Here is a 25946-nt window from a genome sequence, read left to right as displayed (position 1 = left end):
TCCTTTCATGTGCTATAGGCAATTTACACTTAACAGCTATAAAACTGAATCCATCATCTTTTCCCCAAAATCTATTCCAGCCCCCATGTTCTCCATGTCAGTTGAGAGTACTCCACTCTGTCACTAAAGCAAAAAACCTGGAGTCCTTTTCAGCCATTTCCCCTGCTCTTCCCACCACACTGAATCTCTTACCAAGCCCAGCTGATTCTGTCCTCTCTTCTGTGTTCCTGTTATTATGCCCCAGTTAAAGCCTTTAGCTTTCTTGGCCTGAGTACACCAACAGCCTCCTACCTGTCCTTCCTGCCACCAATCTGTCTCCATACAGCTGCCAGTGATCATTCTAGAATACAAGTCTAATCATGCATATCACGCCTTGTTTAAAATTATTCAAGAGGCTACCCACTGTCTTCAAGTGTTTTTTTTTTACTATTTTCTTTTTAAATTTCTCTGTAAGTATAAAAGTTATGTTTGTTTTGAGTGTTTAAATTTCAAATTTTTACAATACGAATACATTATTCTATCATTAGAATAAGCAATAACATTTGGCTCTGTAATAGCGAATGATCACCTTAAGCCAGTTTTGAGATCAGGAGAAGGAACCTTGACATGTTTCTATGAAATAGAACACAAAAAGTTTAAATTAAAACAACATTAAAAACAACTATATCTTCCCTACACTGAAATCACATCTTTAGTACCCTCTATTTGTACTCACAGGTAATATCTCACAAATTTACCCTCTAGGGTGTAAGATGCATCTGGTAAATACTCAGTAAAAAGTTCAGCCTTGACCTTCTTAGTAAATAAAAGAATAATAAACTATATCAAATAGCTTATGTCCATGAAAGAAACACAATTATGAAAAGATAAAATAAATGAGTATCATAAGATTTAATGCTTCATATATACCTTTAGTTCTATTTATGATGGAGTTTACTCTTAATTTTTGAACTGGGAGATTATTTTCCACAGTATCATACATATTTAAACACATGTTTAGCTCTTCAAATTAACAAGTTACCAGACTAATTTCTAGTCTCTCCCATAACTGTCTATTTATTTTTAAGTTTATTTATTTTTGAGGGAGAGGGAGAGACTGTGCGTAAGCAGGGGAGAGGCAGAGAGAGAATCCCAAGCAGGCTCTGTGCTGTCAGCGCACAGCCCAACACAGGGCTTGAACCCATGAACTGTGAGATCATGACCTGACCTGAAATCAAGAGTTGGATGCTTAACCAACCGAGTCACCTAGGTGCCCCTCTCCCATAACCTTTTAACCACAGTATCTATGTTCTTTCCTGCAATACATTTCTATTACTATCAACTCCAAAATCTCTTGACAGTGAATGCCATTCAATATTATTATACATGCACTGCCAAGTAAGGTAGGAGAAGCTGTTAAACCAACTGAGATCCCATGATGCCAGTTAAATTTCAATCTGCCTTCTAGGCTCCCAAAACATGTCAGCACTATTGTAGTAAAGTAGGTTATAAGTTTTGGGTGATGTGATTTCCTTGAAAGACAAAGAGCAGAATGTAGAGCAGACTATTACAGGTCATAGCAAAGTAAGTTCAAATCTGTAGCTACAATTTATTTTTTTATCATGCATACTTACTAAGTACTGAAACCATTAAACATGAAGCTCAGCTAAGAGTTGAACACACCAGGTTAAACACATGCTTAAGGAACAGTTTGGAAGAAAAAAAAAAAAGGAAATGATTTAATTAACAATGTAAGTGCTTAGGAGGAAAAAAGCTCTCACAATCATTATACTATACTCAAAAAATGATAAACCACTGAATTTAAATCCACTTAATCTATTTGAAAAACAGCATTTTGAATTTCAAATCTTTGAACTCAAGCCTCCTATCGGATGATATCAACTGTTGACTAACAAGATGGTGTCCTTGATATATAAAAATGGTTGCTTTACTATTGGCTAAGCATTTTCTATTTTTTAATAATAAAGATGCAATTACATCAATTCATCCTTAGTCTTCCACTCCCTTGGAGCAGCAATATTCATCTGTAGGTTAGCACTCTAAGGTAGGATGCAAATAGAGATCAATTCCAATCCTATGCACCAGGATTATTTTATTACATCACAGACATTAAGCTGCACACAAAAATTGAGTTGTAATTTCTAGTGTGATAAAGTTTTACTTATCTTAAAAAACATTAAACTCTTTGCAGAAATGACTACAACTCTAGAAATGGTGACATAGGCATAATAGGGAAGATTGTAAACAATGTATTTACGCTACTCCTTACCAATGATAGTGTTAAACAAATCAGAGAAGACACATAATTAGTGATGCCTGAAAGCTATGAAGATATGGTTGGCCCAAGTCTTTCTTGGTACAATAAATGAATCTGTACACTATCCTCAGTATCATGTATTGCTAGAGAAAGATTTTAATTAAACGCCAGGGAGAAGAAACCTGCCAATTAGAATTTTCCAAGTAGTTTGTTTTGCTAGGAAATAAATGGGTAGCAGCTGACATTGTCTTTCTGGCAAAACAAAGCTGCTCTTTCCCCTTTTTTGAAATAAACATAAAAACCATTATGTTTATTTAATACACTCCCTAAATTGGCAATTAGCTTGAGAAGACTGTTCTTACGTATGGCAGAGTTCCCTGTACTTGAAACTCCCCACCCCCTCTATAACCATAATGTACCACATTTATATATTGCTGTAATACTATAGAAAGAAATTCAAATATTCCTCTAATATATTATTATTTCACTAGCTCTAGAGTCACTAATCTACATTTTAAAAACCTGAAGAAAAAGCTGGCAGTAGCAACCAGAGGATTGTGAAATTCAGAAAGTTAATTAGTCATACCTGAGAGCAGACATTTTAAAACTCCTATGAGTCCTTATTTCATTGATATGAAAATAGCTATGAATGTCTGGTAAATGTGCAAATATCAATAAATAGATAAGGTTTAAAAATTATTTCATTAACAGAAAATTAACAATTAACTCTCTAAAGGGAGAGTAATGATGATGACGATGATGTCAGAAACTTAACTTTTCTAAGCACTCAAAATCCTCATTCCTGTTCTATTCCCCTTTCTCCACCACAGCCCTGAACCTACATAATCAGATGCACAATAAACATTTGGCATATTTTTTTTCAATTTATGGGAGAATTCTAAGTACGATATTTAGATTTTAGACATAAAGAATGCCTCATTTACAGTACATTAAGAAATATGATAAATCCTTAAAACTGTTCCTCTTGAAATGAAATTTATCTGGCCTAAAATTAGTAGTAAACAGGAATTTTTTTTCATGTTAGTGGCCTGAACACTGCTTCAAATTGTTGGACTTACCATTTTCTACCAAATATACAATTTGGCATCTCATTTTATTGAAATTAGCTTAGAAACCATAAAAATTTTAATTAAAAAGTAAGTCTAAGATGAAGAAAACAAACACAAGCTCTTAAGAAAATAAAGAATATTCTGTAATATCAAATCATGATAGGTCTGTATAGCTTATAAAACATATATGAAGACAGAAGTATTATGAAATGTAGTTGTTTTTGCCTTGTGATTAAAAGGCGTGTCATATACTTATTGTGGTGGCATTTTGACATATTTATACGACCAAAGCAGCTAATAATCTTTACACAAACAATATTGTCAATCTCAGCAGTAAGCAAATGCAGTTAGACCACCTTTCCTTTTTAGTGCCCTAAGAATTATAAGAAAAAAAAAAAGGAATTACAAGAAAAAAAAATTACTTAGTCAAGATTGCCACTGAGAACACTTTACCTCTAGTTTTTAAGAGCTTTAACCTAAGAAATGTGGGCAGGCATAGTCCTCTTTGGGGGCTTAAATAAAATCTGCCCACAACTGACAGTTCAGCTTACCACATAAAATATACATCACCGAGAAGACTGACTTACCATCAAAAATGGTCTCCAGGCAATACAATGATTACGCGGTGCCTTTCTCAGAGAGCAATTCTGAAGAAATAAAGGACTAAACCAAAGGGAACAAGTAACCCCTTCATGCTCCCAGGGTATAGGCACACATATGAAATGGTTCCTGACCTATACTTTACCTAAGGGGGCGTGCTATCTTTTCTCATTTACCATATTTACTAAACACATAACATGGGCATTTATTTAAGATACCAGACTACACCAGGGAACAAAACAATCTCTGTTGCCACAAACGTGATGGTTTGAGGTGAAAGACATCAAACAAATAGACCAATAAATAAAATTTAAAATAAAAAAATTCTATGAAGGAAAACAGCACACTATGAAATAATAGGAGTTGTCATTTAGACAGGGCACTTCTCCAAGGAGGGGGAGTGGAATGTTAAATAGGTACATTCCATGCTGAATAACTAGCTTTATCAGGCCTTGAGGTGAGAAAGAACTTGGTGCTTTGGAGGAAGTGAGAGAAGGCTGCAGAAAATTATAGGAAAGGAGAGCAGTAAAGAGAGAGGCAAAAACTAAATTCTGCAGAGACGTGGGGTTATGTTAAAGATTTGGGTTTTCTCCAAAGCATAAGAGCAAACCTAGAAAGAATTTTAAGGAAAGACATGATGTATTTATACTTTTGAAAGGATCATTCTAAGTTCTGTGTGAAGAATGGACTAACAGGTAGTAAGAATGGATCTAGAAGGATCCATTGGTGGTGCGCCTGGGTGGCTCAGTTGGTTGAGTGTCCGACTCTTGATTTTGGCTCAGGTCATGATCTCATGGTCGTGGGATCAAGTCCTGCATTGAGCTCTGTGCTGAATGTGGAGCCTGCTTGGGATTCCCTGTCTGCTACCCTCCTCCCCAAATAAATAAATAAATATTAAAAAAAAAAAAAAAGACTAGTTGTAAGCTATTGCAATAGTCTACCACAAAACGATGGTGGCTTGAAATAGGGTGCTGGGAGTGGAGATGTAGCACAGAGGGTGAATTCAACATCTATTTAGGAAGCAAAATCAATATAATCTAATAGTGGTCTGGATGGGTGTGTGTTTGTGTATGTTCATGCGTGCGCATGTGCATTGTAATGAAAGGTCTTAAGAATGATACAAGATGTTTAATTAGGAAGTTAGTAAATATTTATGGAGTTCAGATTTCTAGACATCAGGAAGACCAAAGATGTAGAAATACAGAAGGAACAAGAGCTTAACACTGAATATGTAAGATGCTGTTGAGATAAATATCAAGTTGGAAGCTGGCTACGAGACCCTAGAGCTCAGAAGTTTGGACTGGAGATAGGAATTTAGGAATTTTCAGCACATATGGTAGCTGGTATTTTAAGTCAAGAATGTAAGAGATATCCTGGGGAGAGATGGTAGAATAAGAGTATTGAGTCCCGAGGAACTCCTTAATTAGAAGATGAACAGAGGAGTTTGCTAAGGTGTTCCAGAAGACATGAACAGAGGCAGTCAGAAAACCAGGAGTGAATAGGTCAGAGTACTTGAAGAAAAAAAGATAAACCCAAATGTTGCTGAGAGGTAACATGAGAATGTGAAAAATGTCTGTTTTTTGGCAACATGGAAGTTACTAGTGATCTGGCAAGAACCCTTTTGATGGAGTGGTAGGTGTAAATAGTGTGTGGGGTGTCTAGAAAAATAACATAACCTTTAAAATCATTTGGAAGAGGTTAAATAAACTAAATGATACAAATTTTAAGCGCATACCTTGTGAAAAGTATGACTTTCACTTGCCTTGTAACCCCTCCCATTCTCTATCCTCATAAAAGTAACTAGTGTGAGTTCTAACACCATACTTGTGTTTTGTTCATTTTTGAACTTAATCCATACACTATATATTAATCTTTGTCTGGCTTCTTTTGTTCAGCAATATGCTTGATAATCATCCATGTTGTTACAAGAATAATTTATTCACTCTTTCTGCTATTAAGGCTATTAATAATGCTACTATGAATACCCTTGTTCATTCTTGCCTTTGGTGAATGTATGTATAGATTTTTGTTGGGTATGCACCAGGCATAGCTAGATTAGAGGATGTATGTATGTTTACTTTTAGAATATACAGCCAAAGTGACTTCCCAAATAGTTATAATGATTTACATACACGTCTACCAGTAGCAGGAGTTGCAGCTGTTCCACAGCAATAGTACTTGATAGTCTTTTAAAATTTTAGCCATTTCATAGGTATGCAGTGGTATCTCACTATGGTTTTGATTTGAATTTATTCAATGATTAACAATTAATGGATGCATATTTGTTTTTGGATAATTTCTTTTGTGGAGCACCTTTCAAGTATTTTGTCCTTTTTTTTTTTAAATTTTTTTTTTTAACGTTTATTCATTTTTGAGTCAGAGAGGGACAGAGCATGAACGGGGGAGGGTCAGAGAGAGGGAGACGCAGAATCTGAAACAGGCTCCAGGCTCTGACCGTCAGCACAGAGCCCGACGCAGGGCTCAAACTCACGGACCGCGAGATCGTGACCTGAGCTGAAGTCGGCCGCTTAACCGACTGAGCCACCCAGGCGCCCCTATTTTGTCCTTTTTGAAATTTGATGGTCTTTTTTTCTCCTACTGATTTTAAAGAGTGCCACAAGTCCTTTACTGGATACATGGATTACAAGTCTGTCTTCTCACTGTGACTTGTTTGTTCACTCTTATAATAGTGTCATTTGATGAACAGAATTTCTTAATTTTAATAAAGTCCCATTAATCAATCTTCTCCTTCCTTTTTGGATCTTTACCTATTCCAAGATTGTTAGGATGTTTTCAGTTTTCTCTAAACTTTTAACATTTAGATTTATGATCCAACTGGAATTGATTCTTGTTGCGAGGTAGGAATCAAGATTCATTTTTTTCTCCCCACATGACCCAGCACTATTGATTGAAAAATCCATTCTTTCCCTACTGTACTGCAGTGCCTTTGCTGTCATAAATAATCACATATATGGTACAATGTTTCTGGACTCTTTATTTTGTTCCATAGATCCATTTGTCTATCTCTGTGCAAATATGATGCTAATAACTGTAGCCTTATAGTAAACCCTGTCACTTGGTAATGAAAGTCATCCGGCTTTGTTAAGATTGTCTTAACTACTCTTAGTCCTTTTCATGTCCATATGGATTTTAAAATCAATTTGTGGGGTGCCTGGGTGGCTCAGTCAGTTGAGATCTGACTCTTGATACCGGCTCAGGTCATGATCTTGTGGTTCCTGAGTTTGAGACACGTGTCAGGCTCCGTGCTGGCATTGTACAGCCTGCTTGGGATTATCTCTTTCTCCTTCTTTCTGTGCCCCTCCCCCGCTCATGCACGTGCATTCTCTCTCAAACTTAAAAAATGAAATCAATTTATCATTCCCTCTTTCTACCCTATACCTGGCATTTTCTTAGGATTCTACTTAAGCTATAAAACAATTTGGGAAGAAGTTAATCTTCACAGTACTGAGTTTCCCAATGTGACTACAGATTATTAGCTCTTAATTTCTGTCAAAGTCTCTGTCAAAAGGTCTTGCAAGACTTAAGTTTGATTTTTTTTGATTCAACTGTAAATGGTACTGTTTTTATAAATTTCATTTTCTAAATTTTTGTTGCTTGTATATAAATTTTGTATTTTGACCTTGCATCAAGTAGCCTTGCTAAATTCATTTATTAATTCTAATAATTTGTAGATTCTTTTGGACTTTCTACATTCCCAAGTAATACAAATGTATTACTTGGTTCATGAAAGACGGGCATGTAAATATCTTCTCTCAAAATGTCATGGTTGGGTTTTGGCATCATGGCTTTGCTGATTTCAGAAAACAAGTTGGATTCTATTTTGAGTAGGACTGGAGTTATCTGTTCTTTAAACATTTATCAGATTTCACCAGTAAAGTCACCTAGGTATGGTTTTCTTTGCAAACAAAATTTAAAGAATGGACTCAACATTTTTAACAGACAGTATTCATATATTCCATTTCTTCATGTCCCAATTTTGGTAAAGTATGTTTACCATTTCACCTAAAATTTAACTCTGCTTGCGTAAAGTTGTTTATAATATCTCTTACCATTTTAACATCTGTAAAATTTGTAGAGAAATGTCTTCTTTTTCATTCCTAATATTGTGTTCTCTTTTTTTCTTGATCAGTATTGATAAAGGTCTGTGCATCTTACTTATTTTTTAAAGAACAAACTTGGCTTTGTTGATATTTCCTATTGTGCATTTGCTTTCTATTTCATTAATTTCTACATTTCATAATTTTTTTCCTATTTACTTTGGGTTTAATTTGCTGTTCTTTTCCCATTTTCTTGAGATGGATATTTAAATCACTGATTTTTGACTTTTTCTTTTCTAATACATGCATTTATAGCTACAAATTTCCTATCAAATATAGCTTTAGAAGATTCAAATATATTTAGATATACTATATTTTCATTATCATTCTGTTGCAAATATGTTCTAATTCCATAGTGCTTTCTTTTTGATTCAAAGGGTTATTTGGAAATGTATTTTGTGGGGAGTTTACTAGCTACTTTTCTATAATCTATTTCTTACTTAATTCTACTGTGGTTAGATAACATATTCTGGATTGAATTTGTTGAGGCTTTCTCTATGGCTCATCATATGATCTATTTTGGCAAAAGATGTGCATGAACTTGAAAAAAAAATTTTTAAATTTTTTAGCTGTATTACTAGACACGTACAAACTTACAGCCCTTACATTTTGCTGATAGAATGACCCTTTTAGGGTGTGTGGCTGGCTATCGGTGAAGCCTCTTGATCTTGGGGTTATGGGTTTGAGCCCCGTGTCGAGGTTAGATTACTGAAAAAAATCTTAAAAAAATGACCCCTTTATAATTATGAAATATTCTTATTTCTAGTCGTTCTTGTATTCAGGTCTACTGTATATTGCTATCAATATATATTATATATTATACCATGTATATTTTGTTTGGTGTTTATATGACGTATGTTTTCCATTCTTTTACTTCCAGTCATTCTGGGTCTTTACATTTATGGTGTGTCTTTCATAAGCAGTACATGGTTGGATTAAAAACAAATCAATCTGACAATGATTGTGTTTTAATTATTTTTTTAATAAAATTTGGTTTCTACCTATTATGTTATTATTGTTTCTGTCTCATCTGTTATATGTTCTTTTTCTCTTCTTTCCTTCTTTTGGATTAATCTAGTAACTTTTTATTCTGTTTTTCTCTTAGGTATACATTCATTTAGTGTTCTTTTATTGGTTATACAAGAGAAGCATCATTGACTTATTTTAGTCTAATAAAACATTAGTAACTCTACTTCCCAGACAATGCTGGGACCTTAGTATATTTCATTTCCATTTACACTGATCCCACCTTTTGTGTTACAATTATCATACATTTTAAATTTATATATAGTTAAAACCCCAAAAGACATTATTGTTTTATATAGTCAATATTAATGTGGCTGTATCCATCAGTGACAGTCTACATGTAATAAGTTGTTTCAGTTATTTTTCTGGAAATCTCTTTATGTCTCATTTACTTTGGAACAACATTTTCATTGGGAATAGAATTTTAGATTGATAAACAATTATTTTTTTAAGCACTTTAAAGATTTCATTCCTCTGTTTTTTTGACCTCCATTATTTCTGTTAAGAAGTCAGATGACAGTTTTATCATTGTTCCTTTGAATATGAAGGGTCGTTAATTCTCTGGATACTTTCAGCAGTTTTACTACAAAGTGCCCAAGTCTGGTACTCCTTGCATGTATTCTGCTTGGGATTTATTGCACTTTTGAAACCCGTGTCTTGATGTCTTTTCATCAGTTTTGGAAAATTCTCAGTCATTATGTCAAAAGTTTAGCTAAGCTACTCCATGGTATCGCTGCCTTGGTGTCCATTTTGTTTGGCCCAGCGGCCGGGGGGGCGGGGGGGCTTAAACTGACATTCCCCCCTCATGAAACACATGCCTTAGACAGTAGCCTGTAGTGTCACACATAAATGTAAGTTCCTCATATGACTTCCCTAACAGCCCTTATAATAACAAGGCCTCCCAGGGCTTTTCTCTTATGTGCCTCCTAGGTAAGATCCCCTTGGGGCTTACCAAAATTCTTTTCAGTCAAGCCTTAGCCTGGGAAGTCCAAAACACTTCACCCATGGAATCTCATAAAAGCAGATGTCCCAGGTCCTGTGGCTCTCTCTATCTGCACCCTCCCTTGATCTTCCCATGTGGTCCCTCAAGGGATCTATCTTAGCATCTATTTTTTTAAATCTACTAGTCATGTCTGTGCCTGATAATCTGGATTACTTCTTTAACTGTTATCATTGCATTTTCTCTCAATCCTACTATTTTCATATGCCTGATAATTTTTGCTCCCAAAGGTAGATCTTGTATATGAAAAATTATGGAAGCTTTGGATGATATTACTTCCTTCAGAGAGAAATCATCCTCTCCTCTGGAGAGGAGCAACAGGATAGATCATTTTATTTCCATCTGAAACTGAACTGATTTGAAGTTAGGTGGCAATTTTTGTAGGGCTCCCTCTCTACCTCTAGTTCGCCAACACTTAAGGGTGTATGTAGTCCTTTAGGGAATCCTACTTGAGAGTCTGGGATGTTTATAGGTTCTTTCCTCCTTGGAGGGACCACAATTTTAACTTTTGTTTCTTAACATTATGAGATGGACAAAATTTCACTCTGCTTTTCAGAGGTTTTGTGCTTAGCTTCTTAGCCTTTGACTCTGCACAGCAAATACCTTGAGGGAAAAATAAATTTAAAAAATCATTTCTTAGTGCCTAACCTTCTCTTCTAGGATTCTGGCCCTTCAGTCCTGGCCTCCCAGGGATCCCTAAACCCCAATTTTTGTGTACCTAGCCCTACACTTGTTCCTCTACTTCTAGCAGAATCCTCTGCTAAGTTTCATAATTTCTTCTCTTGTACTATGAATTAAGCAAATTCCTACAGGGATAAAATGAAGCATAGAACATATGCTTTGCAGTTCCCTGGGCTCCATAATTTTGGTTTCTTAAGTCCTGGCTATCTTAGTATGTCTCTGATGCTTTTTTTCTTTTTCTTTTTTGATATTTGCCTTTTCATGTTGTTCTCACCAAAAGCATTAGTCTGTAGCAACCTACTCCTTCAAAGCCAGAAGTGGAAGTCATAGCAAGGTTCTCAACCAAAACTCTACTGTCTACCAGCTGTGACTTTAGCAAGTTACTTAACCTAGATATTTAAACATTCTGAGTTTCGATTTTCTTTTATCTAAAATGAAAATACTACCTTATAAAGTTGTTATAAGGATGTGAAGATTAAATGAAGCATATCTGTAAAAAGTCTAGTAACAAAAACACTTAATGGGGGCTTACTATGTGACAGGCACTTTATGTGGATTTAATGTAGATACGGTTATTATCTCCCATTTCCTTTTCAAGGTCACATAGTAGTAAGTGATGGAGCTGGAATTTGACTCTAGAGCACTTTTCTTACTAACTACTCAACACTACTTCCATAATATTGCCTTAGTACTGTGCCTGACACCAGTAAATGTTCAATAAATGTCAGTTATTATACAGGAAAAACAAATGCTTCAGAAATATATACAGATCACATAAATTTTCTACTGTTTTCTTCTATTTATTTTTTCCTTTTTTGAAAAAAAACTTCCGACAAAAAATTCTTAAAACATTTTTCTATGTATTTTAAAAGAAGCTATTGTGAAAAATGTCTAAGAGCCTACTGAACAGATAGATAATAATTTGCTCAACCATTTCTTTATTGTTGGATAGTTAGAAGGTTTCCATTTTTTTAGACAGATATCAGTATTATTGACTTTTGTGCCTTTAACTATTTTCCTTATTTGAAGTATTTTCTCAGAATAAAATCCTATCAGTGCGATTACTGGCTCAAGACTATGAACACTTTATTACTGCTTATAAAACAGCTATATTGTTTCCCCAAAGAGTTGTGGTAATTGTGATAACCACCAGCAACAAAAATGAAAGGTCTGTGTTAAGAGAATAGGAATTAAAGTGATGGTGTACAGGAATGAAAGAAGTGTGGAGATGGGAAAGAGAATAAAGATACACATTTTGGGGCTAAGAAAGAAAAAAGTAGAGTATCTGGATATTATTTCTTGTGAAGAAGGGGTATTAGTTTCACTTAAAGGAGTAGGGATGGAAAAAGGACTGGGCTGTTTTGAAAATTCCAATGCTTGAATACAAATACACAAACATATACATCATAATTTTTTGTGAATAATGTTACTGTGTAAGTTTTCAAAAGCTATGTTTCTCACCCTCATCAATGTAACACCGGATACAGATAAATATTATTTAGGTGTAATTTACAGATAGATTGATACACCAGGGTTTAACTTGATCTTCAGTATCCCTTATTCTAACCTAATATTCTAATATTTAGTAATCTGGTGTGCGGATCTCTATTATTATTGTTTGAAGATATACAGAGAAATGATCTCTCTTAAGGATAATAAATTATAAAGAAAAATTATACATATAAACTACAAAATGACCACACACGTTATTGTTGTCCCTTACTTCAGTCAATTTATATACTGAAAAAATTATTTTCCCAGTAAAATGTGCTGGGAAGCAGGAGGTGTATATTCTGGCACCAACTGTGTCATTTGCTTGGTGCATAATTTTGGGCCTTAACTGCCTTTGGACTATGTTTTATCTTACTAAAAGCCAGTACTGGAACATGGCATCTCTTGTTTAATTTTCCTAATCTTAAATTAGTTTAGTGAATATACTATACTTGAATAAAAATGAAAGAATCTCTCTTCTTTTGCTAACACCTACCATGATTTGAATACCGTATTAACCTTGTTACCAGGTTAGACTTGAAGTTATTATTTTTTTAGTGATTATTTATTTTTGAGAGACAGAAAGAGACAGAGCATAAGTGGGGGAGTGCAGAGAGAGAGGGAGACACAGAATCCGAAGCAGGCTCCAGGCTCTGGCTGCCAGCACAGAGCCTGATGCAGGGCTCAAACCACAAACTGAGATCAAGACCTGAGTCGAAGTTGGACACTTAAGTGACGGAGCCACCCAGGTGCCTTGAAATTATTATTTTAAAAGTTACTTTGTGGGACTCTCTTAGGGCCATTTGTCTGCTCCTTCTACTGTCAGATGAATCTCACTGTGTATACTCCAAGGCAGTTGCTTTCCTACCAGTGCCTTCATCCTCTTTTCCTCCCTTGTAGATTTTGGGACAGTATGTACCTGACTATTAGGAAAAAACAGAAAGGGCCCTGAAAATGTGGCTTACAGAGAGTCCTTCCTTTCTTTGTCTATGCATGATAGCCCCCCCAAGAAAAAAAATGAAACGAATGAAAAACTTCTCTGTTAACTGCTTCATTATGAGAAGTAGGTGCCTGACTATCCAAATTCCACTTCAGATTTCTCTTCCAGCTTCTGTTAGCCCCTAGAAAATTTTAGTAGTGATACTGAGGGGTCATGGAGTATGAGAATGATAACTCACCTGAGAGGCATTCAAATCATGTCTCTATCACATATTAGTTAAGTGATTGTGGGCAAGTGACCTGAGGTCTCTAAGCCTCAATTTTCTCATATGTAAAATGAAGTTAACTAATACCTACAATACCAAATTATTAGAATCAAGTTAATCAAATGGTACTTGGAATTATGGCTAACTGTGGTTTGAAATGTGAGTATCATTTAGAAAATACGGTAGTTTCTAGGCTGATTCAAATTAGAGCTGGTTTCATTTCTAGGGTCCTAAAAAATCCCTATCTTTTAAAAAAGCCATTTTAGATGGGGGGAGCAAATATAAAGGCTTTGAATTCTTTCATGCTTCAAAAGATGCCAATTCCATGGTATAGAAAATGGTATATTAAAAAAGCAAGAGCCAAAATAAAGACTAATTTTACATCTATTCAATTAGCCAAAAACTTGCTGTGAATTTATGGCAAAAACAACATTCAAACATTGCTGGTGACATCAAAAATTAGTATGGCCTTTTAGAGAAATAATATAACTATTGTATCGAGAACTATAAAATGCCCATACTCTTAAAACGAATAAACCTACTCGTAAGACTTTATCCTAAGACAATAATTCAAATAAGGAAAATAGCTATCGTTTTACTTAATAGTGCCTGGCACATAAAAGGTACTCAAACGTTTCTTCAAATGGATACCTTTATTTGCATTGACCTCTCCAGTCACTGCCTTTGGTTCCTTCTCATTTAAGATTTTCTATTCTTATCACCTCAGGAGAGTGTTAGAATCAAATTCTAATATCTTTGCTTAGTCTCTGTTCTGCAACTTTCCCCATTAACTTCACTGTTGATTGCTAGCAGACCCCCTTGCCTTCTGATACTTTCACCTTCTAAACTCAGATGACCTTCACACAGAAACCAAGTTGACTATATAATACATTCTTGACCAAATCAAAAAGAAATCTGAAGATTCCTTCAAAATCCTAGGATGTCTTTTTGTTTTGTCAACACCTTTCTAGACTAATTGACTCATTGCCTGCTTCATTAAGACAGAAGACAGCCAGAAACCTTCATACCCATTCTTACCCGATCCTCAACACATCTCTAGTCCTGTACCTATCTACTGTAGGCTCTAAGGAAAAATCCAAATTCTTCAAGTTTAAACACCTCCTTCTTTCTTAAAGATATAATTCACATATCTTTCGTGTATAATTAAATGGTTTTTAAAATGCTGTTATATAAGGTATTCTAGTATCAAGGTTGTACAGCCATCACCTTATGTAATTCCAGAACATTTTCATTACTCACAAAAGCAACTCCATACCCATATGCAGTTACTCCCCATCCCCACCTCCAGCCTCTGGCATCTCTAATATACTTTCTGTCTCTGTGGATATCGCATACAAATGCAATCATACATTATGTGGCTTTCTGTGTCTGGCTATTTGAGTGTAACATTTTCAAGGTTCATCCATGTTATAGCATGTATCACTACCTCATTCCTTTTTATTGATGAATGATATTTCATTGTATGGCTATACTGTACTCATTCAACAATTGGTGAACATTCGAGTTTATTTCTATTGTCTTTTTGGCTCTCATGAATAATGCTGCTATGAACATTTGCATAAAAGTTTTTGTGTGAATACATTTTAATTCTCTTGGGTATGCAAACTATGAGTGGAAACGCAAGTTAAGTACCTCTTGATATACAAATCTATTGTTTCCAAGTTCAGATAGCTTGGGTTATCTCTCACAATGCAAACAACTCCATACTGACCACTCCATTTTCACTCAATCACCTTAAGTCTTCAGAGTCTACACATATTAACTGCAACTTATTTCTTTCCAATTAAGTTGAGGGCAGGGGTCAATTCTCACGGTTCTGATCATATACTAGACATTTAATATATGCTCATTGATACACTGACACCCTAAGATCCTCACAAATGTGAGAATGATGACTTACTCATTCCTTCATCTGGCAAATATTTGAGTTGTATGCTCGTCACTGTGCTTAATGTGTAAATTGTGGATAAAAGTTAATCAGTTTCATCATACCCCAAATGCCAATTCGACTCCACAAATATTCACTGAATACTTATGATGTGAATGGCATTGTGCCAGATATTTCAGCAGACATAGATAGGAATAAGATATAGTCTGCAGCCTTTTATGGCAGTACATAAACTCTACATACAAAAATAGCAACGACAAAAACAAACAGCAGCAGCAGCAGCACTGGATATTAAATGCCATCAGGAAAGTACAAAAGGCTCTGGAGGGTCAATGGGCAGAGTACATATGCTTGGGAGAGTGGAGTGAGAAGGACCGACATCAGAAAATACTTCTTGAAGTTGAAGGTGGTAGGGCTTCCAAGACGATGGCATTTTGATAGATAGGAATTCCTAGGAAAAGAGAAAGTGTTTCAGGCAGAAGATAGCAAGAACAAAGATTGAAAGGCTAAGTACAGTACAGAATTTTTTTCAGAGACCAATCCTGTTAGGAATGTGTAGATGGGTAATGAGAGAAGGCTCTTGAATGTTAGGCTTAGCATTTAAATAGGTTTAGAAGAATCATTTGAAAGTCCTTCTGTAATGATTCAAATTACTTTGGTGATTCCTTAATCTTTTCTCAAAACTTTTCTAGTATGTGTATTTTCTAAAGTGATCATGGAAATTAGAGATTTCTCCTTCCTACAAGGAATAAAAAATAAATTTTTTTTTTAATGTTTTTATTTATTTTTGCGACAGAGAGAGACAGAACATGAGCAGGCGAGGGCCAGAGAGAGAGGGAGACACAGAATCGGAAGCAGGCTCCAGGCTCTGAGCTGTCAGCACAGAGCCCGATGCGGGGCTCGAACCCACAGACTGTGAGATCATGACCTGAGCCGAAGTCGGACGCTTAACCGACGAGCCACCCAGGCGCCCCAATAAAAAATAAAATCTTGATAGCTAACTAAGCAGGCTGATAGGAGAAGGCTTAATTTCAATAATTCTAGCACTGTATCTCCATACTTTTTGGGGACATGTAAGGCTTAAAACACACACGCAGGCAAATCCTAACGGTCAAAATAGCAGAAGCAAGACTAGGAATAAAATAATTGTGTTCATTAAGCTCCTGACACCAGGCACTGTGCTTGGTGATTTACACAGAATATCTCTGATCCACCAAACAACCCTTATTTAGGTTTATGGCAACTGAGGCTCAGAGAGATCAAGTAAAATGCTTAAGGTAACAACCTCAGTTAGTAAAAGGTGGACACCAGTTTTGAAACCAGACCTCTCTGTTACCCTATTTTCTCTATTGCTCATTTTTGTGTTTACTATATAAAGGAGGACAGAATGGCAAGTTCATGATGTATGTATCAATGAACAGGACTACATATTTAACAGAGGGGCTTTAATGGTCTGGAGGAAAATTAGGCTGAAATATTCAAAACTGGTTTTAGAATGGCTTAATGATCAAGATCAAGAGAGATGAAATTTAGGGCTGCTTCTTGAAGGAATATGGACAATGATTATACGATCAATCCTATTTAGGAATGCCAAGGGAGCAATATTCCACTTTTCATTTGGAGACAGTAAACTCCAAGAGAATATGGATATTTGTCCATACTCACTGATACAGTACAAGTCCCTAGAACAGGGTCTATCCCACAATAAGCACTCAGTTAACTATTGCTGGCATAATGAAAAATCATGCAAGGGGTATTCTCATTTGAATACACTCGAAGGTCTTGAAATAGAGATAAAGACAGCAGAGTAGTAAGTTTAAAAACGATTCAAGTTGATAGGATATTCTCTTTACTACTCAACCCCATGTCAGAAACAAACTACCAAAAACAACAAACGTACAACAAAACAACAGTTGTCAAACATTAGCATGATTTTTTAAAGAAAGGTGGTCAAAAGAACTAAAAGACACTTTCGTACTTTATATAGCATCTAGTACTCTGTGAACAATCAAATTTCAGTGAGGTGGAATCCAGAATTTTGACCTATTATTTTAATATTTCAAACTTTTGGGAGCAGTACATCCAGTGACTGTTTTTGGAAAAGAAAAGGGTTATCTAACTAATCTGAATACCCTAAAGGCATCAACAATTTTTTTTTTTTAATGTTTATTTTTGACAGAGACAGAGACAGAATACGAGTGGGTTAGGGGCAGAGAGAGGGAGACACAGAATCTGAAGTAGGCTCCAGGCTCTGAGCTGTCAGCACAGAGCCCGAAGCAGGGCTCAAACTCACCAGCCACGTGATCGTGACCTGAGCGAGGTCGGTTGCTTAACCCACTAAGCCACCCAGGTGCCCCGATTTTTCTTATTTCTATATTACTACAATTCTTCCATGGGATAGCATAAAGACCAATTAAAAAAAAACCTCTGCTTCCTAGTTTCCAAAGGCAACACTGCCTTTGTATCTCAATCAATATTTTAACTACATTTCCTCTATCTTTTTCATTCAGTTCCACAATCTTTGCTTACTTCAAGAATTCCTAATACTACAGTTTAATAGTTAATTTATCAGAGTGGTCATATCATATTTTCTTTTACATTACATTAATATGGACGATAGTGAACACTTTCTAATCAATTAATTAATACTTGCTTGAGGCAGTCTACATGTTCCTAACTTTCAATTAATAATAAGAGACATTATCATGTCTTGCCTTTTCAATTATTGCAGAAATTTTGTCTTTCAAAAGGTTACTCACTGCTTTTAGGGCCTTAGTGTTTTTGTTTTTATGTCTACAGAAGGTTAAAACATATTTTCCTTACTGTAATCTTTAGTTGAAAACACATTTTCTATTAAACGCTAAATGAAATAGCTTTTTACAAGAACTATAATTAAAACAGCTGCAAATTCTGAGGATAGATTAGGTAACAAATCCCAAAGGAAAAAGTACACAGGACTTACTCTTTCAAAATGTCTTTAAAAAGACATTACAGTTCACTTGATGTTCTAAAATTACTAAAGTTGAGATTTCATAAGCTCCAAAAAGTTTGATTCCTTCAGTACACGCACACACAGTGGTACCTGAAAGGAGCAGCCAAGGAATCAAAATTGTGTTTATTACCACTTTAAAATCTAGCTGAGCACCATGATCCTTGCACCATGGTTTAAAACCACAAAGAGCAGATACCAGTTTTTAATTGGTGCTGACATTAATTAAATTATAAAGGGGAAAAATGTACTAAAGCACAACTTTCACAAATGCTATATGTTAAGTTACATGTAAGAATTTTTAAGGCTGAGGAACTTGTTTTCAGGCACAGAGTAAAATCTGTAGCCTAAAATAAACAGGCCTAAGAATTTAAGATAACAATGGTTATCAGTCGAGGTAATACCAAGTATTTCAGTACTTCAGTACAATACTTCCACGTTTGTAAGGCGAAAATGCCTCATAATTTATGTAAACCATTGAGTCCTGTAATGAACCACCTCCTTATAAGAGCAGCTACAGAGTTCCTGTGGCATGTCAAGGCAGAGAACACCACTATACCTCACTCAGTCAAGGTTGGACTTGAGTAGGGGAGCAGAGGTGGGCAATTCATTAATCACACAAGAAAGTCTGTCTTGTACAACTGAGAAATTTTAACAAGGGTCTTCAAATACTTTGATGAAGGCATTTAAAAAAACTTGGGGGGAAGGAAATTTTCCATCTTACACATGGAAACAAAACTCAAATTCTGACTGGAGGCTGGTGATTAGCACAACTTTGTGGAACAACATAACTTTTCACGTAAAACACAATCCCAAGGCTTTAAGATACCGTCTATGCAAATGGCACCAAGTATCACCTTTTCAAGCCTTCACCGGCACTGGAAGGGAGTTGGACACCCCCAATCCATCACCCTACCCCCACAGGAAATGGGTTATGTTTTCCCCCTCCCCCAGGACGGTCTTCCTCCCCTCCCCCAGCCGGAAGTGAAGCGCCCCCATTCAGACGGCCTCAAACCGAGACGAACCAGTAACAACAGCAAAAGAGAGATGATCTTCAAGGGGTGAAGGGTACCTCCACTGTGGCCACCCCGAAGCTCGCCTTGCTTACTGACCTGCTGACGATAGGGGTGGGCAGGGGCCTGGGGCCTAAAGAAAGTCCCTTGCACAGAGGACAATTCCCTGAGCCCCTCTCAATCGCCTTCACTCTTCTCACTCCGACGTCTCACAGCATGAAAAAAATTCCTCCGCAGTACTTTATTTTGATATCGTCTCTTTCCCTTTAATCGCTTAACCATCTTCCCATAGGCAACTTTTGCTATCGCAGTAGCATTTAAAATTGTTCCGGTGAGTAGGAAAATGGAATATTATTCCCCATTCCTTCAGAATAATGAAGGGATTATTTTGTTCAAATGCGGCGAAGGATTACGTGATTACGCAAGGTGAGATTTATTTTCGCGGAGACTTCTGGGATATGTAGTTTTTTTTTAATTGCTAAGGCCTGCAGAAAGTATTGGGACCTAAGTCGGTAATTGCTATATACTGGAGTCCTTGAAAATACACATTATGTATTCGAGGGCAGGCTGACCAGGGAACTTCGGCACCACAAGGGCCAGTACTTCGTTGCCCTTTTCCTCTGGAACTTAATGGAACCAAAATTTCCCTTCGCTTTCGGTGCAAGGTCCTGGTCGTCCCGCCTTCTTCCTTTGGCCACGCCCTCCTCAGCCAGTCAGGCGCCCTCATAGGCTCATCTTCTGGAGGTAGGCACGCGAGAGGAGGGGCCTCACCGTGACTCCTCCCGCGGGGCCGAGGCGAGACTGGGGAGAATGCCGAGTACCGAGGGCTCGTGCGCGCGCGCGCGCTCGCTCGTCAAGGAGAGTGTGCGCGCGGAGGGGCGGCGCGCGGGGCTGGGAGGAGGCGGGCAGGCTGGTGGGCTGGGCGGGCGGCCGGGAGCGCGCGGCCGACTCGGCGGCGGCGAGTAGTTAGTTACTTGTTAGTCAGTGTCAGTTGCTCGGTGGCGGCGGCCCTGGTCACCAGGAAGGGGACGGGACGGCCGGCAATGGTGGTCACCACAGCGGCATGTGCTCCTTTCAGGTAACGGGGGCAGGGCTGCCCGCGTCCCCTCTGTTCCCTTCTCTCGCGCCGATTTGTGGGACCACGGTCGTCCTGGGGTGAGGGCGCTGACCTGGGAGAATGGAGGGGGGGCGGCGCAGGGTCGAGAGGCGCCGCCGCGGGGGCCCAGGCGGTGGGTGCGTCCGCCAGGCGCGGGATCTCCGGTCACCCCCGCGCCCCGCCGCCCCCGGGCCCTCTGGCGCCCCCCGCTCCCGCCCCCGCCCTCTCCCGTGGCGGCTGGGGCCCCGGTAGCTCGGCGCCCCCCAGAGGAGGGAAACTTGGGACCTGGAGACGAGGGACGCCCCCGGGCGCGGCTGGGAGGCTGCTGGAGAAAGTGAAGCCTGTAGAGAGCTGGATGCAGTGGGGCAGGAAGGGCTTCTCGTTCTTCAGTCTACACGGTCATCCCGCTCCCAACCCAGGAGGATCCGGCGCAGGCTCGCCAACCGCGCCAGGACGAAACCCCACGGCTCTTTCCTATTCAACTTGGCCCTGCGGCTTGTGAGCCCGCTAACGTGCGGGTTTGCTCGGTTGTTTGGGGATTTTCAGTGGTTCGGTTGGTCAATTTGTTTCTCCTTTGCCCTTTGACTCATCCGTTCTTGCTACTTTCCTTACCTCCCGCGTTGAGGACTAGCGGTCTGAACCCCCTTCCCTCCCCCGCCCCGTCTCCTGCACCATCCGTCTGAGAATTTAATTTTTTTTCTTCCTTTGACAACCTTAAAGACTGCTGAGAGCGACAGGAAAGAGGAGCTTTCCCACCTTTAAATGTTACTTTTTGCAATCCGGTTTGTTTGTTTGTTTGTTTGTTTGTTTTCAATATCCAAGTTTAAGAATTTGAGAGCTTTGGAATGGAGTTATTAGAAGGCTGGCGTTGAGAGGATAGTGACGAGTTAAAAGAAAACTATGATTTCATCTTTATTGGCTTTGCTATAGAAAAGCTAATACATTTTTCTTCTGCTTCTGTTAAATATGGTAAGGTTCTATGTTGAATTAAATATTTGGAGACTTACATAAAAGGCTACTTTTAGGTCATTGGATGATGTATGTCAACAGCTTTTCACCTGAATTGGGTTTGCCTTGAGGATTCTGTTTTGGGCCTGCGTACTGATTTTTGTTCAGCTACAGCTTTTTAATTTTTTCCCCCTGATAAATGAAATGATGTAGAAATGTGTGTAGTGGGAGAACCCATATTGCTCTCCGCAGTGTGGAAGTGAAAAACGTGAATTATGCACAGGGGTAAAACTTTCCATGAGCAATCTTGGATACTTGCTTCATGATGGCTTCTGTAATTTCACAGCATTTCTAGATAGCTCAATTCACTGGCTGCCTTAATTACTTTCTGAAGTGCCTGGCACTTCTTCCCTTTGGTGACTCGTTTAGTAAACTATAATGGCTGATATGGTACATTTTCTTGGCTTCAAAGATGGGAGTTACAGCTTCAGCCCAGAGATTAATAGTTAACAATGGAAGCAGAATTCATACCATTGCTAGTGAGTTTTGGCTATGACCAACTCACAAACTATGTGAAAAAACAAACATCTTTCCATAGCTGTCAGGGGGGAAATATTTTATCATGTCTTTATTTTGGAGACTTCAAGTTGATTATATTATGTGGGAAAAAATGTCAAATTATTTTCTTTAAGGCTTTGTGATGTGTGATGTTCCTTTCCATCTTCTACCCCCCATTTAGGGGCTGATATTTATGTTTGGCTGGGTTCCAGGATGGGAAGAAAATAGTTTGGTGAAAGGAAAAGATATGATTGCTTTCAACTGTTATGACACGAGTATTCATTTTACCCAGGGATAGTACAGAGAAACTTCCTCACTAATGTTTGTACCCCATTAACATTCTGTCAGAATTTGTTTTTAAAAGCCTATCCTGAGGCCCATAAAGAAATAATGCCACTTCATAACTGTTTCTGACAATCACATTAAAAAATGTTCCTGGAATGCATTATATGTGTACTCATATAAACATTTATCTTTGTACATTTATGGTAATGTAAATATTTAAGTCTGAGGGCTTAAAAACTTTTATTTGCTTATTTGCATACATGTTTTTCAACATCTAGCAGTGCCAACCATATTTGCCAAATAAGCATCAGCCATAAATTCATGCTTTGGCACATTTCATATAATAACTCTTCTAAATTGCTCCATGGTGAAGCATCATGAGATTAGCATTTGCTTCATGAGAGAGATTTGTTGTTGTTTTTAACTGTAATGATGTGCTGTTTAAGTGGAACAGGTGCTGGGCTCTCGCTGTTTGTGTTGAAACCTGCCAAATCATACTCTTTTGTTAGATGGGCTGTTTAAGTAATTTAGGAACCAAACTGTGGCCCCTGGCATGCAAAGTGTGAGTTCAAGGTTCCATATCACTGCTGCGAATCCCTATTTTCACTGTAAGAGGCAGACATGTGTGATCAGCTTTACTTTCTCATTGCTGTTCTCTCTTTAATTCCTACTCCTCGCCACCACCCCAGTCCTTTCATTACTAGAGCTCCTTTGAAAGTCTAGGCTCCTTCACTGCTGGTTTGTTTTCATTGAAGAACTAGAAATTCTAAGAACTTTGAGGCCAAGAATAGATAGTTCGTATTTATTTGACAAATATTTCGATTGCCTTTTAAGTGTTAGGCATGGTGGACCCTGAGAATATGTAGAATGATATTCCTTTTTGCAAGCAGGGTACAGTTTAGGAGGAGAAGATAGTGGATAACTGATAATTAACAATGTGATGTGATATATGACACAGGAGTAAGTAGATTCCTATGGATGGAAGCAACAGGAGGGGTAGTTGACTAAGACTTGGGGTTTTGGGGAGGGGCAGTCCTGAAATGCATCCCTGTGGATTCCCTGAGCTAATCTTCAAAAATAGGACTTAACTAGGTTCAGAGAAAGGACAGAAAAGAGGGAAAGGACAGTTTGGACTAGCACTGTCCTATAAAAATATAATAGGAGCCACAAATATGTCATATGTATTTTTGAATTTTCTAGTAGCTGCATTAAAAAAATAAAATGTTATTTACTTTTAACAATACACTGTAATAATAATACAATATTAATAATATGTTATTTAATTTGATATAGCTAGAATATTATCATTTGAACACATGATCAGTATTTTGAAAGTATTATTGAAATATTTGACATCTCCCTTTTCATACTAAGTCTTTGGAATCTGGTATGTATTTTACATTTATTTATTTACTTTAAAGTTTACTTATTTATTTTGAGAGAGAGAAAAAGCACAAGGGGAGGGGCAGAGAGAGAGAGAGAGAGAGAGAGAATCCCAAGGAGGCTTTGCACTATCAGTGCAGAGCCTGACATGGGGCTTGATCCCAAGAACCATGAGATCAGACCTGAGTCAAAGTCAGACGTTTAACTGTCTGAGTCACCTAGGCACCCCTGTATTTTACATTTAAAGCACATCTTAAGTTTAGACTAGTCACATTCAAGTACTCAGTAGCCACAGGAAGACAGTACAGTTTTAGAACAAGGGCCAGAAGCCAAAATACTGAATGCCTTATGAACCATGTTAAGAAGCTTTAACTGTATCCTGAAGGCTGTGAGGATTTAGTGGGGAAAAAATGTTGTGATGGAATCAGGTTTGTGTTTTAGACCTATCATGTTGTCAATGAAGTGAATGCTGGATTAGAGAAGGGCAAAACTGGAAGTAAGGTCAGTTAGGAAGCCAGCCACTCTTGTTGAGAAAGGATGAGGGATATAAAGCAAGGAGTGGGTATATGAGAGATTTAGGAAATATTATATTATCAGCAGTTCAGGGTACATAATCAGATTATGGAGTTGAGCAAGGTTGAAGATTTAGGATGATTCCCACATTTATGTGGTGAGCTACTGAATGGGGCAGGCAACTGAAGAGAAAGAAGCCAACCATCTGTGCCAGACTGACCAAAGATGAAAAAAGGAAGCTATGAGAGATTTGTCACAGAAGCTGAGGGAGGAGAATATTTCAAGGACTAGAAGTGGTCAACACTGTATCCCGCCATGAAAAGGCCAAAAAAGGTAAGGGCTGAATAAAATCTCTGAGACTTGATGATTGTCACTTGTAACTTCAGTAAGTGCAGGTAGCTACACTGTAATGCGTTTAGGGGGTTGAAGAGTGAATGACAGATGCTTAGCTAATTAAGCATTAATTAGCTAATTAAGGGCTAATACAGTGTTTTCAACACAGAACTGAAAGGAGAGTATAGGTGGAGGGAGATGGAAGGGATTTAGAGAAGTTTATTCCCCTTCCCTTTTTAAATTGAGAGGATCTTGGGGAGCCTGGGTGGCTCAGTCGGTTGGGTGTCCCACTTCGGCTCCTGTCATGATCTCACTGTCTCTTGAGTTTGAGCCCCCCATTGGGCTCTCTGCTGACAGCTCAGAGCCTGGAGCCTGCTTCAGATTCTGTGTCTCCTTCTCTCTCTGCCCCTCCCTCCACTCGCACTCTGTCTCTCTCTCAAAAATAAAATAAAAATATAATTTTTTTTTTTTAAATTGAGAGACTCTTGTGCACATTTCTGTGGAATGGAAAAGAACTACAGTTGGGGAGAAATGGGTGGGTGGGGAGGGGGAGAGAGATGATTGATTAGGCCAAGGATTTGGAAGCAATAGGAGGGGATGGGATCCAAGGCATAGGTAGAGAAATTGGCTTTGGGTAGGAGATGATTTTCCTTTCCCCAGTGAGCCAAAAGGAAGGAGGTAAAGTTTGTAACTGACAAGGGCAGGAAGGAGAATGAGTTGATGACATGTATCATTTTTGAGTACCTGCTAAGAGTGAAGGAGAATGTGGTAGAATAGGAGTTCTTACAAAGTGTGTGTGAGTTAAAAAAAAAAAAAAAAAAAAAAAAAAAGGTATGTGATTTTATAACAGCTTCCAAGGGAATGTGAGGGCTCTGGGGAGGAGGAGCAAGAGAGGGGCGTACACACAGATACACACATGACTAAGAAAGTGAAGAAGCGTTGTTAGGCATCATTGGAGGGCCCGTTTGAAATTGTACACCTTGGATTTGTAGAGGCAACAGTTTGCATGGTTGTTTGATTGTTTTCTCCAGCATGATCACTCTGGGTATAGCTGAAGGAAACCATTTAATACTCCCAAGAACTCGTAAGGTTCCTACTGTTAATCTTGATTATAAGATGAACAGCTAGAGTTCAAAGCCTGGTAGTTCAGTACCGGAGCCCAGGCTGTTATTGCTTTGCAGATGCCTGCTTGGGAGAGATTCCTAAAGGACAAGGAAATTAGAGATATTGAGGATTGTTACTAAATCAAGGAACTGTGGAGTCCAGGCTGGATCATCAACAGGAAGCCTGGAAGGGGTGATTCAATTAGGAGAAAACAAAGGGCGTGAACAGCTAGATAGATGTCATTGTGAAGCTAAAGAGCTAGTGAGGAGGAAGCGATAATATTAGCTTTTATTTATGGAGTACCTTCTATATGCTAGACACTTTAACACTTTATTTCTAATTCTAACACTTACTGTACAATGTGTTA

The 25946-nt window shown here is 37.9% G+C and overlaps 2 protein-coding genes across 11 annotated transcripts in view; one reads left to right on the top strand and one right to left on the bottom strand.

Moving 5' to 3' along the window:
- Positions 1-19759, bottom strand: part of HMG20A (high mobility group 20A) — a 68760-nt gene extending 49001 nt beyond the window's left edge. The window contains exon 1 of the mRNA XM_007084619.3: positions 19459-19759. The gene's annotated coding sequence lies outside the window, so the exon portion shown is untranslated. The remainder of the gene's footprint in view (positions 1-19458) is intronic.
- PEAK1 (pseudopodium enriched atypical kinase 1) overlaps positions 1-25946 on the top strand; it is a 369695-nt gene that overhangs the window by 37853 nt on the left and 305896 nt on the right. For 3 of the 10 annotated variants that reach the window (XM_042988336.1, XM_042988335.1, XM_042988333.1), the window contains exon 1: positions 20305-20437. The exons of the other annotated variants lie outside the window; for them this stretch is intronic. The gene's annotated coding sequence lies outside the window, so the exon portion shown is untranslated. Of the gene's footprint in view, positions 1-20304; positions 20438-25946 lie in introns of those variants that run through there. 10 annotated transcript variants of the gene reach the window in all.

Source organism: Panthera tigris, chromosome B3 (assembly GCF_018350195.1).
Source record: "Panthera tigris isolate Pti1 chromosome B3, P.tigris_Pti1_mat1.1, whole genome shotgun sequence".
Taxonomy (NCBI): Eukaryota; Metazoa; Chordata; class Mammalia; order Carnivora; family Felidae; genus Panthera; species Panthera tigris.
Note: the sequence above shows the minus strand (reverse complement) of the source record. Positions and strands in the feature narration are given on the sequence as shown.